The 4,983-nt window shown below is 36.1% G+C and overlaps 1 long non-coding RNA gene across 1 annotated transcript in view; it reads left to right on the top strand.

Moving 5' to 3' along the window:
* LOC138015462 (uncharacterized) overlaps positions 1-4,706 on the top strand; it is a 5,431-nt gene extending 725 nt beyond the window's left edge. The window contains exon 2 of the long non-coding RNA XR_011125560.1: positions 1,870-4,706. This is a non-coding gene — a long non-coding RNA (uncharacterized lncRNA). The remainder of the gene's footprint in view (positions 1-1,869) is intronic.
* The last annotated feature ends 277 nt before the right edge of the window (positions 4,707-4,983 follow it).

The raw sequence follows: 4,983 nt of genomic DNA, 5'->3' as shown, positions 1-4,983 counted from the left end.
TCGCATCATAATAACATCCCTCCCTCTGCAAGGACAGTCTTTACTTTTGCAGACGTACTCCCTTAGTAATTTCAGGTCACGTTATTAATTTAAGGCCATTTAAAACAATACCAATAATAAGGAAAGGGGTATGAATGATATGGATCTCTGCATCCCTGTGACAGCTGAAGTCTATTATACCCAGCCCCTTATTTGCCACTTATTTTTATATGCCTCGTTCTTCAAACAATACTGTTCCTAGAACACATTAGTGGCCCGGGTATGCTATTTAACAATTATTCCTCGAGCCCGAATGGGCTCTGAGTTAATAGCCCATAAGGCCGAAGGCCGAATGGGCTATTGACTCAGAGGCCATGAGGGCGAGAGGAATAATTGTTTGAGTAAAATCCAACTAGTTGGTCAAAAAAATATAGAGACAAAACATCTTTCGCTAGTTAAAGCTAGACTTTAATTGTTGTTTTGGTTTTCAAACCGGCGCTTTTCACTTCTAGTGGGCTATAACAAATAGCCTACTAGTAGCTCAACCAATCAGAACGCAGCATTGATAATAGCCCATTAGTTGGATTTTACTAAAGTTACATATATCTTTTCACAAGCGATGTGGTGTGCAGTGGCAAGGTTTGGTGGAATACAAATTTCCTGACATGGTTACCGTATGCCTTCACTGTTGTCTCATGTCGAAGCAATGTCAAACGTTTAGTATCTGAAGCCTTTTGTACCAAGCTTTTCACCAAACCTTGTCACTGCACACCACATTGCTTGTGCAAGGATATACAGTAACTATTTCATATGACATGATATAAAAAGGTATTTCACTTGTTACAGTGTACTTTTCACTTGTTTTTCCTATGACATGGTATAATACCCTCACTGGTGTCTCATGACCAAACATTGTCACATGTTTAGTACCTAAAGCCTTTTATACCAAGCCATAAAAATAATTGTAACAAATCAGAATACAGGGAAGACAGTGAAATAATAACTGGATATGCAGAATATTCCACCAAACCTTGCTACTGCACACCACATTGCTTGTGCAAGGATACATGTAACTATGACAATTGGTATACAAAGCTTCTCACATGTTATTTGTTACTTGTATTTTGTTTGCATGTACATGTACAAGTACAAGTGTATGCGAGCCTTTACAAAAAAATTCAATTGTCTTGTCGGGTATTCTATGGTAAAGTACTCAATGAATTAATAGCATTTATCATGGAAGATTATAAAGCTACTATTAAAGTTCATGTTGAGAGCTGGCTATCTAAATAATTATACTGTACCAACCATTTTGTGATATATTGTCAATATTTTCAATTTCTCCCCATAAAACCTCAAATTTTATTTGATAAGTACTTATTCTACATGTAGCTCATACGGTAACAACACAAAAAGGGCATCCTAGAGAATTTTTATAAAACTTTTGTTTTAATGAGCAGTTTTCTGTATGATTGCTCCACTGCTTTAATTGTATATGGTAAAACTCACAACATCATGCTTTTAGTGCTTTGTGGCCAGGAAACCACGAAAAAAGAGCAAATTATAGATGAAATACAAAAGTTGTTTTGAGTTGTAGCCATCAAACACTAATTCCATTTTAAAATCATGAGAAACTCGAGCTCAGTAACTATTATTGATTTTATTACATGCACACAATGGCCAATTTGGAAAGGTGGACACTTGTGGTAGGCTGTTACAGGCTTCCAGATAAGTTTGCAATTCCTTTAAAGCTTCATTATTCAGTTTCACTTACACCGGAGGATTGCTTATGAATGGCATAGTGGTGTGTTACATCATTCATTGAAATGTACATGTAGCTTATGCATTGATTGATTGATTGATTGATTGACTGGTGTGAATATTTTCCAGGGCCTATCTCAACCATAAGCTACAGTGCTGAAGGGAATTTCTTGAGGTGCAAGAAACAGACAGTCCACTGATTGTGCATTGTGATGCAATTGCAAATTAATGTCTTTATGTCAATACTTGGGTAGAGTAGTGTCATTTTTATTCTGGATACACTGTATGAAATTAATCTTTTGACATGAACTGGGGTCAAGTGAATTTTTTCAGGCATCGGGTAATTATGGCAGAGTCAAATGTTCAGGGCAAAAATCAGTGATTACGTGTGCTAATATAGGAATCGTTTCTCAATAATTTTTGACTAAAATCAAGAAAGATTTCACAATCCTTTAAGTCTGAGAAAATTGTCATTGATCTTTCAATACTAGCAGTAACATGAGTTTAAGTGATATCTTTCTAATAGACGTATAGATCTGCACGTGGCATCAATAATTGAAAGATGGGTGTAATATAAGTACCACTCAATTACATGCAGTTAATTTGTTATAGTATACAAATCTGTAGTATTTTCCATCTGAACTGGCGGGTGGCTCGCCTGATACGGTTCAATGTAACTTGTAAGGTAGGTCTAACCATGCAGTTAATTTGTCATACAGTAGTACTTGTACACTAATTTGTAGTATTTTCCATCTGAACTGGCGGGTGGCGCACCTCATACAGTTCGATGTAATTTGTAAAGTATGTCTAACCATGCAGTTAATTTGTCATATTGTAGTACACTAATTTGTAGTATTTTCCATCTGAACTGGCGGATGGCGCGCCTTATACAGTTCAATGTAACTTTTAAAGTAGGTCTAACCATGCAGTTAATTTGTCATATTGTAGTACACTAATTTGTAGTATTTTCCATCTGAACTGGTGGGTGGCGCACCTCATACAGTTCGATGCAACTTTTAAAGTAGGTCTAACCATGCAGTTAATTGGTCATAGTGATGATGATGATGATGATGATGATGATAGTATACTAGTTTTAGTATTTTCCATCTGAACTGGCTGGTGGCATTCCTTGTACAGTTCGGTGTCACTTGTAAAGTAGTTGTAATCATGCAGTTAATTTGTTATAGCATTTTAATTTGTAGTATTCTCCATTTGAACTGGTGGATGGCATGCCTTATATGGTTTGAAGTGACTTGTAAAGTAGGTCTATACATGCAATTAATTTGTTATAGCATACTGTGAAGTATTTTCCATCTGGTTTTGTAGATAAACGTGTTTGAAGAACTTAGATTCAAGTACAGTACTATAGGAACTTGCTTCCAAACAATGCCTAGCAAAATGTTCACCACAGTTTTTGGTTGGTGCATCATTAGTGTATGTTGTTTGATAATGGTATTGGGCGCAGTTCAGATACCAGACCTAATAACTTAAATCAATTACTTGAAAATACAATGTAGCATATGAACTTCAACTTTCAGGCAGGTTCGATTTAGATACTGAATTTTTATACTGTGCATATACTTGTGACGTATTATATGGCAGTTATTATGTTGTCCTAAGGTCAGCCTAAAAGTTTTTATTAATTCCCAATCAAATGTTTGGTATCTGAACTCAGCCTTAACTTCTCCGTTGGCTTTAACATTGCCAAGTTTACCGCCGTAAGAGATACTTTGTTATGCTTTTGGGATTCAAAATGTGCATTCATCAAATGAATTGTTGTATTGGCAAAAACAAAAGCTATGGTGTCTGAGGCAAAATGAAACCGCTTCTGCAGGTTACATTTCCAAAGTACTACATGTATAGAAAGGCAAAATAATTTCATTAATTTAAAGAGATGACTAATAATTGACAGAGGCCTTTGATATACCTTATATTATCGTTTGCTCCGAACTACACAATGTAACTAATTAAAATTAATTTAGGATTTAAATACCTGTATATCTATCATAATTAGGAACTTACTGTCACGCAACTCAATTATTTATTAAGATGAGTAATAATTTGCGGCTAGTTGTATTGCATTAGGTTGTTACTAAATTCTGCATCAGGGTACAGAGTCGGTTTCGGCCACGAATTTGAAGAAAAACGTTGAGTACTTCTATCATCTTGTTTATCTTACCTACATTCTTTTGCATGTGACATTTGTATTTCAAGTGCATTATGAGAATGGATTATTTTCGGCATTAGTTTCTAAGGAATAATTCACCTTTGAGTTCCATTGTATGGAGGCACTGTTTAAAGGGCAATAAAACAGCTTCATGAATATACTGCAAATACTGTACACATTTGCTGCTCCGAGCAAACGGGTGCAAAAACTATATTTCTCGCCTTTACTCACCTTGTAAAAAGGTGCAAGGATGAAAGTTTGATCAAATTTACTATCCCTCCAAATGTAACAAAAATACCATGTTATCCATAGTTTTACTCACAACAGCAAATTTAAGACATGTGGCATTTACGAGCGTTGCCTTGGATAGAAAAACTGTCGCAAATTTGATCTTTGCTTTTCAGCAAATTTAAGCAAACGTGCACAAATGTAGCATTTGCCATGCATTTGCTCCACATTTGCTATATGTGAAAATCCGTTTTTTCGTCCAGTGTAGTTATGTTGAATTGAGTACGTTAACCTGATCTAAATTTCACTAATGTAGCTTTTTTTATTGCTGCCAGTTGTAAGCTAAGATCATCTTAAAATAACGCAAGCTTCTAAATCTCGAAAACGAGCACGGTGACCCCCCATTTTTTTTTTTGCCTTTTTGGCAAAAGTAGATCATTACCTTTCTGCGTGGCAAGTTTTAAAAAAATCTGTACGTGGGAACGTTTTGGGCGCGAACGTCCTTAATTCGCGAGTCACGCCTTTAGAAAGCGAAATACCCTTTTGAATAAATTACATACTTCAACTTGAATTTATTAGTTTCTGCGTACTGCGTAGTCAGCTACGCAGGACACACTTGTTGCAATGAATAGGGCATGTATTTCCCGGTGTTATGGTCTGCCTTCTGTGGTGTATCATGGTTGTGAGGATAAATGCTCGGAGATACTAGCTATACCAAGCTACTCTAAAATCCGAGGGTAAATAAACATATGAACGGTGAGAGATTCGCTCGATTGATGCGCCAATTAGAAGTAGGTAGATGAGTGCCTTGCTTGAGAAAGTCCTGTATCTCTACCACTTCCCATTTC

This window comes from Montipora capricornis, chromosome 9, assembly GCF_036669925.1.
Source record: "Montipora capricornis isolate CH-2021 chromosome 9, ASM3666992v2, whole genome shotgun sequence".
NCBI lineage: Eukaryota > Metazoa > Cnidaria > Anthozoa > Scleractinia > Acroporidae > Montipora > Montipora capricornis.
Note: the sequence above shows the minus strand (reverse complement) of the source record. Positions and strands in the feature narration are given on the sequence as shown.